This window comes from Chiloscyllium plagiosum, chromosome 24 (genome assembly GCF_004010195.1).
Source record: "Chiloscyllium plagiosum isolate BGI_BamShark_2017 chromosome 24, ASM401019v2, whole genome shotgun sequence".
NCBI classification, from domain to species: domain Eukaryota; kingdom Metazoa; phylum Chordata; class Chondrichthyes; order Orectolobiformes; family Hemiscylliidae; genus Chiloscyllium; species Chiloscyllium plagiosum.
This window is the reverse complement of record NC_057733.1, coordinates 34,789,178-34,806,190: the sequence shown is the minus strand read 5'-3', so window position 1 is coordinate 34,806,190 and position 17,013 is coordinate 34,789,178. Positions and strand designations below refer to the sequence as shown.

General features: G+C 41.7%; 1 long non-coding RNA gene across 1 annotated transcript; it reads right to left on the bottom strand.

Moving 5' to 3' along the window:
* Positions 1 to 7,701: 7,701 nt before the first annotated feature.
* LOC122561926 lies at positions 7,702 to 8,775 on the bottom strand. Its single transcript, XR_006315153.1, has 3 exons — positions 8,655 to 8,775; positions 8,198 to 8,288; positions 7,702 to 8,096 (listed from the first exon to the last, which is right to left on the bottom strand). It is a non-coding gene; the product is annotated as an uncharacterized LOC122561926 (long non-coding RNA).
* Positions 8,776 to 17,013: the final 8,238 nt, after the last annotated feature.

Here is a 17,013-nt window from a genome sequence, read left to right as displayed (position 1 = left end):
ATTGGCTCAGTAATCTGGTTGTTAAGTTTCCCACAGAGTAATAATTCAGTTCTAATCTTCCATTATCTCCATGGAAGCATTGTGAGACTAACGGGTCTCTACTGAAAATCCACCCCAATAAAATAGTTAGTGATTGGCCTTTGGACAAGTTGACAAATCCAAATTTGAAAAAAAAGCAGAAGTTGATGGAAAAACTCAGACATCTGGTAGCATCTGTGGAGAGAAAGAGCTAAAAATGTGTTGCTGGAAAAGCACAGCAGGTCAGGCAGCATCCTGAAGAAGGGCTCATGCCCGAAACGTCGATTCTCCTGTTCCTTGGATGCTGCCTGATCTGCTGTGCTTTTCCAGCAACACATTTTCAGCTCTGATCTCCAGCATCTGCAGTCCTCGCTTTCTCCTCTGTGGAGAGAAAGCAAAGTTAACTTTTCAGATCCAGTGACATTTCTTCACAACCAGGTTAAATGTTAACTCTGCTTTCTCTCCACAAATCCTGCCAGACCTGTTGAGATTTTTCAGAAATTTCTGATATTTTTTCTGATTTCCAGCAAACGCAGTTCTTTGGATTTTTATTTTAACACAGATTTGAGCCTTTCTCAACTCTTATAAACATTCGATTCACCAATAGGAACCTCTCCAATGTCGATTTTAACTATTCTTACAGTCTTATAGTTTTTTGAGCCAGATTGTCAATTTATGTTGTAATGAGTTTTGCACTTTAGATCCACATCTAAAGTTGGTTGAAACTGCTTAAAATTCATTTCACTTTAGGAACCTTATGACTGGCAAAGAGAAGACACTTCTATCAGTTTTAGTTCATTGAAATTCCAGTCCCGTTCATGAATAAACAGTGAGTGGTGTACTTGGTAACACTATTATAATTTATTGACACTTTTGGAATATTTAGTAACCAGGCCCAACATCTTGATTTTTTAAAAAAAGGCTTGTTCTTCATTAACATCATCTAAAGGCAAATAAAGTTTCAGCAATGTGCATAGACGTGATATCCAAAAAAAATGATTCCACCAGTGGCAGCAAAACAGTGCCAACTAATCACAACCCACCTACAGTGATGATCTTATAACACTTGTTGAGCAACTAATGAGCCACTTAGCCACTATAATCCTAATGGGAAATATGACATTGTAACAGAAAAAGTCTAAATTTCAGCAGGAAAAATTTGATTTAGCAACAAGCTTCTGGAAGTGCCAGTAAGTAATGTAATGCAAACATGTGCTATATTTGGTGAGAAAAATTGGTCCCAGTGCACACAAAAAAAAGAAACAAGGCATGACTTGTAGGGTCAGCAATAGGGTATATTTGCATGTTCACCATCTGAGCTATAACTTAATGGACCAGATAAAACTCACCCAATACTCATTTCATTTATTTCAGATTATTACCCATATAGTGAATTGGAACATTTATCCCAACATGTTTGCAACATAAAAAACTAAAAGAGAATGTGTGAATAAGAGTGCAAAAGTGAGATTTATCTGATACTATAAAATAAGAACAAAGGATATGTGTCCAAATGATAGATAGCAAAATTTTGTTTGTAAATGATAGATGTAAAAGACAATGGTCTGACATCACGGAAATGTAAGAAAAGATCTAACTGCAAGTAAATAATATTTTATATATATATATATATTATATATATATATATATATATATACACCAGGAGGGGTGAGAAAATAAACTGCAGGTAGAAAAAAGATCTGTCAGCTTTGATATTATTTTTCAAATATCACTCCCACCCACACTATTGCTTTCAGATTTACAGAAATAAAGAGCCATAAAACTTATTTCCAATGTTCAAAGCTTTTGGACTCCAATACTTTAAGGAACTAAATTAATCCATGAAAACAATAACTCATTTATTTAGGAGGGAAAGTTTCGAAATTGCTGCCATTTAATAGAGATTAGAAAAGAGGATATCACCAGAACTACAATGATGACTTACAGAAAATGTTAAATCATTGTGCTCATAAACATAATTGTGAAAAAGGCACAGAATGGTGCTTGCAGTAACATTAAGGTACCCGAATAGATAAGGGTACTTATGCACTCATAACGCAACATCTCTCATCCCACTGATATAGCTTTCACCCCACTTGCAGCCAACATCAATACAGTAGATCCAGTACATGATAAGCAAGAAACACAAAGTGAAAAATGGAGCATTATTGAAGAAGAGGTAACAGTAGTTAATTATCGGTGAGATGTCAATTGCTACAAACTAGAGGTATGGAATTGCAACTGCTCCCATTTAGTTCCATCAGTAAACACATCCGAGTTAAAACTGAAACAACATCCAGATTATGACCAGGTGTTGCTTGTCTCCTTACCCATAACAAAATACAACAGTCCAGTTATTCTCAGCTGAAAAATCAAAACCTCAAACACTCACTGCCATCTCCTATATAAAGTGATGTGCAAGAGCATTGGCTTTTTCATTGCAATCTGCACATTATCTGCAATGGATCCATTATTTATGTATGCATTAAATACAGTAGAAGCATTCAATGAGAAATTCTCTTACTTATCATGAATGTTCCAACTGTTGCTAGGAATGCTTTGGTACACAAAATCAAATGCACAATCATGATCAGCTTCAACTCATTTGGAGAATTGCTTCAGGCAACCATTCATGGTACCTCATGAATGCCCACTGTTTAATGCTAACACATACAAAACATATGTAATATCACAGAAACAGTCTGTTGATACTTGTAAATGAAACCAAAAAATGCTGGAAAAGATGCAGCAATTTTATCAGTGTCTGAGATGAGACATCCAACATTTGCACTTTTTTCTTTTCTATCTCTATAACTGACATTCAGTTCAGCAACAAAACATACATTAAATAATGTTTCTGAAAACACAAGCACACAAGACTGCAACAAAAATGACCCTTGCCACGGATCTAGATCCATCAAGGTGAATCAGAGATGCATGTAGAAGTTCTGTATTCCCTATAGATCATGTATCTGCAATGCTATTCATTCAACTATGAGAGACTCATAGTAGGACACATGCACAACCAATGTAGAGAAGTTAATGATACACTGGAGGCAAATTCACCGGCAAAGCCCATTAAAAATCTACATCAGTAGCATCGCATAGATGAATAAAATTACTTCACTTTTAATAAGCCTTGCAGTTTGTTCTTCCTCTATTGCACAGAAAAATGTGCCGGTTGTCCAAAGCCAAACAAATAAAACATACTCAATAGAGAGCAAAAATTAAACATATAACTATGTGCAAAAGAATATGAGTGCTCATTTGTTGAATTGGCTGGAAGGGTCATGAAATACTTTCACTCAATCTGAAGTCTATTGCTGTTTCTGCTGCTCAGTACTTTTGCGATTCTGCACAGGTACTGTTTTGTGATTGATGTCATAAGACCCTTCCTTAATGGTAACATACAGGATAAAATGGTTGACACCTGAGATACACCGTATGGCTGTCTGTTAGGTTTGTTGTGCAGTGTTAGAGAGCAGACATTTCCTTCACTCTCCTGGTTGTGGAGTGTGAAGGAATGCGTAGTGCTTCAGATGTTCTTTGGCCAGCTCACAGATTTTAGACACTACTTCCAGTTTGAGTCTGAGCCTCCACATTCATTATTCTATTGCCATTCACAGGTAGCACGTTCTGCTGAGATATATTTCTCTGCTGCAATACCTCCATTGCCAAGTTTGCAAGTAAATTATCTAAATCCTTTGTGCTCATGAGCTGCCTTTCATAGATTTACACAACTTACCTTGTGAGGTGAAGGCAGAGGGTTCATCCCCCATAAGATCCTATAGAATCCATTGCTGAGGAACAATGTACCCAAATTCTGACTTGCTTGTAGACATTCTTTCTCCAGTGTTTGTGAATATGGAATTTTTGAGATAATGGGCAGACATTTTCTCATGTAACTTACAAAAATTATATTTAACTATTCATTGAAAAGATAGATTCAACCCAACTTGTTTTCTACTGAGTACTTTCTGGGGGACAAGAACAATTTGCTTTCAGTTTCATTTTACTGCTGGTTAAAAAAAATCCAGATTTAGTTTACAGCAAAAATGGGATGATGATGATGGATTGAAATCAGCTGGAATGTACAACTGCCAAGATTAGAGTGGTGCTGGAAAAGCACAGCAGGTCAGGCAGCATCCAAGAAGCAGGAAAATCAATGTTTTGGGCAAGAGCCCTTCATCAGGAATGAGGCTGGGAGCCCCCGGGATGGAGAGATAAATGGGAGGGGGGGTTAGGCTGGGGAGAAGGTAACTAAGAGTGCAATAGGTGGATGGAGGTGAGGATGAAGGTGATAGATCAGAGAGGAGGGTGGAGCGGATAGGTGGGAAGGACGATTGGCAAGTAGGACAGGTCATGAGGATGGTGCTGAGCTGGAAGGTTGGAACAGGGATAGAGTAAGGTGGGTGGAGGGGAAATGAGGAAACTGGCGAAGTCCACATTGATGCCATGGGGTTGAAGTGTTCCGAGGCAGAAGATGAGGCGTTCTTCCTCCAGGCGTCAGGTGGTGAGGGAACGGCATTGGAGAAGGCCCAGGACCTGCACGACCTCAGCAGAGTGGGAGGGGGAATTGAAATGTTCAGCCACGGGGTGGTGTGGTTGATTGGTGCGGGTGTCCCGGAGATGTTCCCTAAAGCGCTCTGCGAGAAGGCATCCAGCCTCCCCAATATAAAGGTGACCGCATCAGGAGCGATGGATGCAATAAATGATATTTGTGGAAGCACAGGTGAAACTTTGATGGATGACTCCTTTGGGGCCTTGGCTGGAGGTGATGAGGGAGGTGTGGACACAGGTTTTGCAATTCCTGCGGTGGTAGGGGAAGGTGCCAGGACGGGAGGGTGGGTTATTGGGGGGCATGGACCTGACCAGGTAGTCACGGAGGGAACAGTCTTTGTGAAAAGCGCATAGGGGTGGGGAGGGAAATATATCTCTGGTGGTGGGGTCTGTTCGTAGGTGGCGGAAATGTCAGCGGATGATGTGGTTTATGCGGAGCTGGGTGGGATGGAAGATGGAAGGTGAGGACTGGGTGGGGGGTGGTTCTGTCCTTATTGCGGTTGGAGGTGTGGGATTTGAGGGCGGAGGTGCATGACGTGGATGAGATGCACATGGGAGGGGAAATTACGGTCTTTAAAGAAGGAGGCCATCTTGTGTGTTCTGTGGTGGAACTGGTCCTCCTGGGAGTAGACACGGTGGAGGCTGAGGAATTGTAAATATGGCATAGCTTTTTTGCAGCACCACTCTAATCTTGTCTTTGATCTCCAGGCATCACTTTTGCTGTGTAGAACTGTGAACCTACCACTGCCAGCTGACTTTCAGTCTGTCTTTTAGGTGGATTTCAATGTAGGTGGTTCCTGCCTGAAACAGACAGGAATCTATTATTTGTTAATCTGGGCTAAATTACCTTATCAAGAACTCAACATAAGTTTTGTCTTTGTTCATAATGATACTGCCAGATTATCCCCCTGCCCACAAGCCATAGATGGCACAAATTTGGGATCTACCCATTATCAATGGGATTTAAACAAATCCTCAGCAGCTTTTAAGAGAAGTGCTGAAGAGGATTTGGGGATATTTTGTATTATTATGTTTTTTGGCTACTTCTACTTGTAAAAAGTGGCTGTAGAACATTTTCATCACTTATGGGAACTGGAAGTACACTTTCTACTTCATGGTGGTCCTCCTGGCAATTCCATTCTGGCTAGAGAAAGGAGATATAATTAGAGTTGCAGCTGTATGGTGAAAAAACAGAATCTTCCCCCTTCCCACACAGACTGTCGACCCAGGGCAACATACCTGGAGTTCCCTTAGAAGCAACGCAGGAGGAAAGGCTACTCTTCCCTGGGGACTCTGTTGTTGCACTTATTGTCAACAAGTTTTGTAGAAGCTGCCTGAGTCAAAACTGCATAAATTAAAGCAGCCACAACCACTGCAGACCAAAACTTCTTTGACAAACGCACCTTGCAGGTTGTAATAGAATATATAAATCACATCAGTCAACCTGCAGTTGCTGCTTGCATAACGGAAGTGATGGATGCATTTATGTTGGAGATATTCTTCATTTCTCACTCTTCATTCCTGTAGAGCAAGCGAGATGCTGACTGATTGAAGATAAGGATTATTAGAGTCCTTTCAGGAGCTCACACTCTACTGTACTACAGTCAGCTTCATGGCCTAACTGGAGCTCTCACTGCTCAGACCATCGGAGCTTCAAATAATCATAATGAATGGCAGGTATGGCCAATTTTGCAAAGAGTATTCCATAGGCTAAGTAGGTTTTGCTTTGCAATGGAGTCACCAAAAGAAAAACCCTTTCAGCGCAGTGAGGAAGAGGACATTATTGATTTAAAGGATGGGGTGGAAAGGAAGAGTTCAAAGTTTACAGTCAGAGTGCTTGACTGATTGAAGAATGCTTTGACTGAACAATCCTATCTCCCCTTCTTTAACAGTCATACCTTTAACTCTCCCAATTTTCCTGTCCTTATATTACCATTAGCATTTATATCAATTAACATTTGACAGCTATTAAAGAAAGACTTGCTGCCCAAAATGATTTCAAAATAGCTTGTAGCTTTAAAGGCTCAGAAAAAACCCAAACATTAATTATTATCCTGATGCGAGGTCCCACTATTTGCCGTAAGTGCTGTCCTACTTGTATATGTGCTTCCTAAAGTGGTACATCAGTGACGTCAGCATCAGTGATGGAAGACTGTTGTGGTTCACCCAAAGCTCCTCGAGCTGGCAATGGATATTGGTGAGACCTCTTCTGGAATACTGTGTTCAGTTCTGGTCACACAGTTATAGAAAAGATACTACCAAGCTGGAGAGTGGTCAGAAGAGACTTACCATGATGTTGTCAGGTATGGAAAGTTTGAGTAATAAAGCCAGGCCGGATAGACTAGGACTTTTCTCACTGGAGTGTGGGAGATTGAGAGGTGACCTGTTAGAAGTTTATAAAATAATGAGAGATATCGATAGTTGTCCTTTTCTGAGGAGGGGAGATTTCAAGACTGGGGGCATATTTTTAGGGTGAAAGGAGAGAAACTTTAAAAAGTCACAAGAGGCAAATTTTTTACACATGAACTTCCTGAGGATGTGGTGGATGTTGGTACAAAGTGGGTACAATGACATTTGAATAAGTACATGAATAGGAAAGATTTGAAGAGATATGGGCTAGGAACATCAGGTAGGACTGGTTTAATTTGGGATTATATTCAGAATGGACTGGTTGGGATGAAAGGTCTGTTTCTGTGCTATGACTTTATGACTATGGTGAGCAACGTGGAGTTGATAGGTCATGAGGCAAGTACAACTACAACTCAGTCATTGTCATTGATGCTGCTGGCTTTCTGAAACTAAACATGGGCTGTGGTTCTGATAAAATGAGTGTCCAGATGTGGTGTTATTTTGAGAGTCAGCAACAAGTTTCTTTCCAATTGCACAACTGCTCGTTCAGTTTATCTGTGAATTAGCACTATTTCCATTGATCACTGAGAAAGCAGACTGTAAGACTTATATGATCCAGTTTCATGTCCATATTGATTTGAACTTCCAGCCTATCCAAGGAGAAGAAGGGTAGTGGAATTTATAATCTATATGTTCCTGACAGACACATCTCAGAGATAAGATTACTTTTATCGTGTCTGTTGAGGTAATCACTCTCGTTCTGATTGGCGGAGTTTAGATGTAATATCTCAGAATCCCAAAGAGTGTGCTGCTCCAGAATATCCTACATAGTCTGTAAACTGCTCAGCAGATAGTCTAGCGCATTGAACAATTGTTGGCACACAAAACTTATTTTATTTTAAGGTTGGGTCTGCAAACAGTGTGTCATTGACTTGTTCTGCTAAGCTGGTGTATGAGGATGCTCCCTATGAGCTGTTTCCTGGGCCATCCTTTTCATCTGCTGTTACTTCAGTGAATGACCTAATGCACGTGACTCAAGCTATATCATGCAAATTGCTGATTCTATACAGTACTGATACGCGGGAGCATGAGACCAAGTGACGCTGCAATCTTGGAAGGATTCTTCTCCTCATTCCGTGATTCTAGAACTCCTGAGGCAATTGATTGTCCTAAACAGGAGAGGAACAAAGGTTAGGAGACATTGGCAAAGGTAGACAGTATCTGATCAGTGTAAGAATTGGTTTTCATGCAATGTATATGAGAATATTACTTAGAAATGCAAAATGAAGGGAAGTCTAACTTGCTGTTCGAACCACACGCTCCATTTTGTCAGAATGTACATAGTTCCTCGATTCTTCTTTCTACAAGAAAAATGTGTGCATATCCTATTGAAGAGTTTTGAAGACATCTGAAGCAGCTTATCACAGTATACACCTTCTTCCTGTCATTATGTAAGTGTAGTTAAAGAGAGAAGAGTTAACCAGGATTGTAGCAGCCATTCAGAGTGTAAGGGAAGAGAGTGGGGGATGGAAGGCTTCACAGTAGTGGGACTAAAGTCAGTGTGGCAGCACTACAGAGAAAGTAAGAGAAATATGAAGGAGAATGGGCTTGCACTTGGCAATTCTGCTGAGGTCATTATTTGCTATGGCTTGAGAACAGTGTTCATGCTATTGGTGTCCTCAGGCACCTCACTTCAGTATTACAAACAAGTCAGTTTTGGTACTTACATATGCCCTCTGAGCACCTACTTAGTAGCATTAGATGATCTTCAGGGTTCCCAAAGGAAGTTAGGAACGTAGGACACATAGGAACACAGGAACAGGAGTAGGCCATTCAGCCCCTAGAGTCTGTTCTGCCATTCAATAAGATCTTGGCTGATCTGTGGCCTAACATCACATACCTGCCTTTGGCCAATATCACTTAATACCTTTGTTAACAAAACATTACAGGAACATAAAGTTATACCGCCACTGCTTCAGAAGATTTCACTTGACTCACCATTGTTTAAAAATGCACCTCCCCTTTAAGAAGCAGCTAGGTACCTCCATGTAATGGCTATCTGCCAGATTTGTCACCCTCCCAATCAGTGAGCTGTCTATTGGAAGGCTAGTAAATGCTGGAAGCTCAGCAATTATACATTAATGAGGTCTGACCACAAGAATGGGGCCCCTGACAGGTGGAGCGTGCAGCTTATTCAAGCCCTGCCTGATGTATGCTTCACACCACCTTATGTTTTCTTTAGCTTTCATTCAATTGTTTACTTAACTGTGATAAAAGTTGGAATAAGATTTTTTTTGACGAACTACAAGTCTGTGAGTGATTGTTATCATCCAATCTGAACTCATACCAGCTGTTGTTATGAAAATAAGTCAGGTTGCAGGCATGAGTTGGCATATTTTCAATTATGTCAGTAAAATCTTGGAATAATTTGTGAATTCTAGTGAAGCACTTGTGTTGGTGTGCATAAGTAGTGAACTCAAATGTAGTCTCAGATCAAGTGAGGTTAGATGCCAATGTATATTCGGACTATTGAATGCAGATGTAATGTAGACCCTATTTTGAAATGATCTATTCTCATTGTACTTCTATATTCTATTTAAAAATTTCTATGGTCATGTTTAAGGTGGAAGTTGCCTATTTATACTGGTCACCCAGTAAATGGATCTGCTTGCCAGAAACAGCACTACAGTGCCTCTACTGACAGTAAAAGGAAATTACATCATGACACGTTTACATAGATTGTTTCTGTTATCAATGCAGTCATATAGATTCGTAATGAAAAAAATGGAGGAACACGATAGAGACAGCAGATCTTTAGGAGGTCACAGAAGACTAGATGTGATTTTAGTGACTTTGCATAAACAGGGAGTGTGAGAAAGTATGAGAGTGTGAATTAACTAGGAGTGAGAGTGAAACATAAGTGATGAGTTTGACAAAATCATTGCTGTTACCAGTATTAAGGGGTCCAGCTTCTTTTCACTGCTCAGCAGGCCTGGCAACATTTGTGGGGGAAAACAGAGTTAATGTTTTGAGTCTGGTTACTCTTCTTCAGACTCTTCTTCATTAACATTAACTCGGAATTTCTCTGTTTTTGTTTCAGATCTCCAGCTTTTTGTTTTAGTCCTTTCACTGCTTATCCATACTGACTGATTAATATCAGAAAGGGAGTGGGGTAATTTTCACCTTCACAGAGCGGATTGCTGGCTTGTTATAAAACCTGTCTAACTACATTCTTATTATATCTTGCACACTTCCACATGCATCACATGAAAAAAACCAGACTGCAATACATTGAGACTAAATCTTAAAGAACATAAAAGCTCTGATTTCTATCCTCCAACTTTTCTGCCAATCATCTCCTGAAATATAAGTAGACATACTCCCTGGACAGTAAGAACTAGTGAGTATCATATCAAAGTGTCGACTTTTCAAATGTGAGGCGACAGTACGTGGTGAGCAGCACCACCTCTGAATTTAATCTAGTCCACCCAACACCCACAAAGACACATTTCCTGCAGCAGTTAATGGACAGCAATCAGGAATGGAGGACTAAATTGACTTTTTATTTGCAATCAATTTTAGTGGCCTCACTATTGACCTGGCTGAAGCCAGATAACTCAGCATAAAGAGATGATTATACATGTGATCTTCGTGGTTTCCACAACTTTGTTTAATATTAAACAGCACATTTCATCAGAAGATCATGTGCAGAGTGACATAAATTGTCACTAACATAACACGACACAGATACAGCAAAATAGAAAGATCTTTCTTATTTATAAATACTATTAATCATTGGTCTCCTTAACCAACAGGTGGAAAAGGGTGCAAATTGACTATAAGTAAAATGTTTTGTATATCTCAGCAAAATTTGGTGGATAATGAACTTCCATTGACAATTATTAAAAGATATCTTTTAATTATCTTATTCATTCACTTCCTTCTCAAACTCCAGACCTACAAAATCCCTTGATAGTTGCAAGTCCGGCTCACCCAACTCAAATTATTTTCACAGATTGTATTCCTTGATGATTGCAGCAAGCAATATGTCGAATTTGGAAGCATTGCACAGACCTTCGACAGACTGTTATCTTTCATGGTTTGTGTTTATACTGGCAAAAAAAATAGAATCAGAACCAAGGGTCTCAGGGCAGTTTTATAGCTTTCAAATATTGTTTGATGTATTCTATACAACTGGCCCTTGACTGTTAGTTAGATAATGTTTATTTAGGCAAGGATTATGAAGGATTTCCAACTAATAATATTCTTTTTCAGTGATGTTCAGCATAAAGAGAAAGGCTAAGTTGAACCATGTATCTGAGACGAATATTTTGGTGTAGTTAAAAATTAAAATATTTGTGTATCTGATTGTTTTTATGATTGAATTAAAGGTTTCCTTTACATTCCTTTGGATTAATCATTGTCCTCCTCTCTTAAGCAAATGATTTGAGCTGGAGTGCAGAGGTGGTGATATCCTACATTCACCGGCTTAAAAGACATGGCTGCAGCCATAGTAGAGTTGAGAGTGTGGTGCTGGAAAAGCACAGCAAGTCAGGCAGCATCTGAGGAGCAGGAGAATCAACGTTTCAGGCAAAAACCCTTCATCAGTAATCCGAGAGGGTGGTGAGATAGATGGGAGGGTGGTGGGGCTGGGGGAAGGTAGTTGAGAGTGCGATAGATAGATGGAGTCAGGGTAATGGTGATAGGTTGGAGAGAAGGGTGGAGCAGATAGATGGGAAGGAAGATGAACAGGTCATGAGGGCAGTGTGAAATTGGAAAGTTGGAACTGGGATAAGATGAGGGGAGGGGAAATGAGGAAACTGGTGAAATCCACATTGATGCCATGTGGTTGGAGGGTCCTGAGATGGAAGATGATGCATTCTTCCTCCAAGCATCGGGTGGCAAGGGAGTGGCGATGGAGGCGGCCCAGAACCTGCATGTCCTTGGCGGAGTGGGAAGGGGAGTTGAAGTGTTCAGCCACGGGGCGGAGGGATTGGTTGGTGCAGGTGTCCCAGAGATGTACTCTGTAGCAAGTAGGTGTTCTGTCACCCCCAATGTAGAGGAGACCGCATCAGGAGCAACAGATTCAGTAAATGACATGTGTGGAAGAGCATGTGAAACTCTAATGGATGTGGAATGCTCCTTGGGGCCTTGGATGGAAGTGAAGGAGGAGGCGTGGACACAGATTTTACAATTCCTGTGGTGGCAGGGGAAGGTGCCAGAGGGGAGGGTGGGTTGGTGGGGGATGTGGATCTGTGGTGGGGCGGAAGGTGAGGACTGAGAGTTTCTGTCCTTGTTGCAGTTGGAGGGGTGGGGATTCGAGGGCAGAGGTGTGGGAAATGGGTGAGATGCTCTGGAGGGCATCATCAACCACATGGGAGGGAAACTGCGGTCTTTGAAAAAGGAGGCCGTCTGGTGTGTTCTGTGGTGGAACTGGTCTTCCTGGGAGCCGATGCAGCAGAGGTGGAGGAATTGGGAATAAGGGTTAACATTTTTACAGGAGGCAGGATGGAAGGAGGTGTAGCCCAGATAGCTGTGGGAGTCAGTGGGTTTGTAGAAGATGTCAGTGTTGAGCCATCACCATTGATGGAGATGGAGGGATCCAGGAGGGAGAAGGTGGTGTCTGAGATGGTCCAGATGAACTTAAGGTCGGGGTGGAATGTCCACGCACTTTAACTCTCCCTCCCACTCTGCCCACTTCCATTCCCCCTCCCACTCCACCAAGGACATGCAGGTCCTGGGCCTCCATCATCATCACTCCCTAACCACCCGATGCCTGAAGGAAGCAAGCCTCATCTTCCGCTCGGGACCCTCCAACCACAAGGCATCAATGTGGATTTCACTAGTTTCTTCATTTCTCCTTCCCCCACCTTAAGCTAGTTCTAACCTTCCAACTTGGCACCGCCCTCATGACCTGTCCTACCTGTCCATTTTCCTTCCCACCTCTCTGAAGGATCACCATTACACCCACTTCCATCTACCTATCGTACTCGCACCTACCTTCCCCCCAGCCCCATTCCTCCTCCCATTTATCTCTCCACCCCCGAGGCTCACAGCCTCATTCCTGATGAAGAGCTTTTGTCGAAATGTTGTCTCTCCTGCTCCTTGGACGTTGCCTGACCTGCTGTGCTTTTCCAGCACCACACTCTTAACTCTAATCTCCAGTCCTCGCTTTTGTCCAGTTGATTGCAGCCACAGTAGAGGCCATTAGTTGGAATATTCCAGAACTCACTGGATTCTTAAAGGTTTCCAGCAGATATGGCACCCCTGTTTAAGAAGGGATGGAGTCAGAAAGCAGGAAATGAGAAGCCAGTTAGTTGCATATTTGTCATTGAGAAAATGATAGAGTTCTTTAGAAAGAAATAACAGGACATTTCAAAAGGTTTTACACAATCAAACAGAGTCAATGTGACTTGTGAAAGGAAAATCACATTTGACAAATTTGCAGGAGTCCTTTGAGGATATAACAAGGAGAATTGATAATAAATGTGGTGTACTTGGATTTCCAGAAGGAATTCATTAAGATACATTATTATTGCACAAGATAGGAGCTCACAATTTTGGGGATAATGTACTCTCAAGGATTGAGGATTTGTTAACATACAGAAGACAGAGTTGGGATTAATGGATTTTTTTTTGCATTTGAAAGATATAACTGGTGGGGTGCCATAAACTTTATTTCGAGGGCCTCAATTATTTGCAATCTATATTAATGACATGGAGAAGGGTGCAGCATGAAATGTATCCATATTTGCTGTTGATACAAAAATAGGTGGGAGAGCATGTTGCGATGAGGATATAAGGAATCTACAAGGGAACATAGAGATGTTGAATGAGTGGGATAAAACTTAGCAGATAAGAATTTAATGTGGGAAAGTTTGAGGTCATGCACTTTGGTAAGAAGAAGCAAAAGGCAGACTATTATTTAAATGCAGCAACATTTTTGGGCAGCACAGTGGCACAGTGGTTAGCACTGCTGCCTCACAGCGCCAGAGACCCGGGTTCAATTCCCACCTCAGGCAACTGACTGTGTGGAGTTTGCACGTTCTCCCCGTGTCTGCGTGGGTTTCCTCCGGGTGTTCCGGTTTCCTCCCACAGTCCAAAGATATGCAGGTAGGTGAATTGGCCATGCTAAATTGCCCGTAGTGTTAGGTAAGGGGTAAATGTAGAGGTATGGGTGGGTTGCGCTTCAGCGGGGCGGTGTGGACTTGTTGGGCCGAAGGGCCTGTTTCCACACTGTAAGTAATCTAATCTAAACAAAAGAAGTGCAGCATAGAACAATTTGGATGTACTTATGCATGAAGTACATCCAGTTATCAAGTTCAGCAAGTAGTTCAGAAGGCAAATTGAATTTCATTGCTAGGGAGTTGGAGTTGAACAATAGGCAAGTCTTGGTACAGCTGTACAGGGTCTTGGTGAGGACATACCTAGAGTGCTTTGGACAGTTTTGTTCCCTATATTAAATAAAGGATATACTGGCTTTGGAGGTAATTCAGGAGACACTCAAGGCTGATTTCTGGAATGAAAGGGTTGACTTATCAAAAATGGCTAAACAGGCTAGGACTTTTTTTGTTAGTGTGTAAAAGAATGAAGGGTATCTTACTGAAACGTACATGAGGGGTTTTTCAAAGGTAGCTGTTCAGATGATGTTTCCACTAGCAGAGAAATCTCAAACAAGAGGATATTGTTATAGGATAAGTGGGCACTCATTTAAAGATGAAATAGTATTCCTATAGTGTGGAAACAGGCCTTTTGGCCCAACAAGTTCACACTGATTTCCTCTGGTGCTCTGGTTTCCTTCCACAGTCTAAAGATGTGCAGGTTAGGTGAATTGACCATGCTAAATTGTCCATAGTGTCCAGGGATGCATAGGTTAGGTTCCTCATGAAGGGCTTTTGCCTGAAACGTTGACTTTCCTGCTCCTCGGATGCTGCCTGACCTGCTGTGCTTTTCCAGCAGCACACTCTTGAATGTAATCTCCAGCATCTGCAGTCCTCCCTTTCGCCTAGGTTGGGTACATTAGTCAGGGCTGAAAATGTGTTGCTGGAAAGGCGCAGCAGGTCAGGCAGCATCCAAGGAACAGGAGAATCGACGTTTCGGGCATAAGCCCTTCTTCAGGAAGCCTTCCTGAAGGTGGGCTTATGCCCGAAACGTCGATTCTCCTGTTCCTTGGATGCTGCCTGACCTGCTGCGCCTTTCCAGCAACACATTTTCAGCCCTGACTAATGTACCCAACCTAGGCGAAAGGGAGGACTGCAGATGCTGGAGATTACATTCAAGAGTGTGCTGCTGGAAAAGCACAGCAGGTCAGGCAGCATCCGAGGAGCAGGAAAGTCAACGTTTCAGGCAAAAGCCCTTCATGAGGAACCTAACCTATGCATCCCTGGACACTATGGACAATTTAGCATGGTCAATTCACCTAACCTGCACATCTTTAGACTGTGGAAGGAAACCAGAGCACCAGAGGAAATCTACACAGACACAGAGAGAATGTGCAAACTCCACATAGACAGTTGTGGAGGCTGGAATCAAACCCAGGTCCCTGGTGCTGTGAGGCAACTGTACTAACTGCTGAGCCATTGTGCCGCACCTACAAAGGGAATTTCTTCTTTCAGAGAGCAGTGCATGTCTGAAATTCTCTCTCCAAAAAAGTTCTGGAGGCTAGATCACATTAAAGTGTTTAAAAGAGGCAGTGGATAGACTTTTGAAATATTTAGTAGTTGAGTGCTACAAGGAGCTGGTACAAAAGAGGAGTTGAGGCCTGAGTCCAATCAACCGTGATCTTATAAAAGCCTGAGAGGTCTCAATAACCTAATCCTGCTCTTATTTCTAACGTTCTTATATACTTGATCAAGTTTAAGCCTGCACAGGAAAGGCTGACAGGCCAATCATTCATACAACTGTATTAAGAACTTGTATCTATCTATACAGCACCTTTAACATATAAAACATCCCTATGATTTGCATATAGAGTTACAATGAGGATGAGGTGCCAGACTAAATGTCAGATAACCAAGGGTCAACTGTATCCTAATTACTGGGAAGGGTTTTAAAACAGAGGTTGAAAAAGGGAGCAAGTCTTAGAAAGGCAGATATATTAAGAATGCAAGAATGGGATAGTGCGAAAAAGTAAGATATCAAAAATGCCAGAATCAAAGATAAGGAAAATTCTAATTGAGGTGGTGGAACTGAACGTGCAGTGAAAATCCCACAAATGGAAAGTTGAGAGGGCATAGAAGGATTTAAACCAAAGGGTAAGAATTAAATTTGAAGAACAGTATTACAGGAAACCAGTCGAGGACAGGGCAGATAGGATTAATGGGCAAAGATAGTTGTTGTGGCATCGAATATAACAACAGATTTGTGAATGTGCTGAAGCTAATGGGAGAGTGGGAAACCATCCAAAATCGCACTGGAATAACTAAGACAGACATATAAATGCCAGCATGTCAACCTCAATCATGTCTCCTTTAAAATGACACAAATGAACAACTGAAGACATGAGAACATACGAGCAGCGATAGGCCATTCAGCCCCTCAAGCCTGCTCCGCCACTTTGGATCATGGGCTGATCGTCTATCTCAATACCATATTCCCAAACTATCCTAATATATCTTGGTGTTATTAGTAACTAGACATCACTCCCTTCCATATTGAGCTTCCACAGCACTCCAGGGTTGAGAATTCCAAAAAAAAATAATCACCAGCCTGACTGAAGAAGTTCCTCCTGACGTCATTCCTAAACATGCCTTTTATTAGAGTCATAGAGTACAGCATGGAAACAGACCCTTCGGTCCAACCCGTCCATGCCGACCAGATATCCCAACACAATCTAGTCCTACTTGCCAGCAACCGGCCCATATCCCTCCAAACCCTTCCTGTTCATATACCCATCCAAATGCCTCTTAAATGTTGCAATTGTACCAGCCTCCTCCACTTCCTCTGGCAACTCATTCCATACATGTACCACCCTCTGTGTGAAAAGGTTGCCCCAGAGGTCTCTTTTATATCTTTCCCCTCTCACCCTAAACCTATGCCCTCTAGTTCTGGACTCCTCGACCCCAGGGAAAAGACTTTGTCTATTTA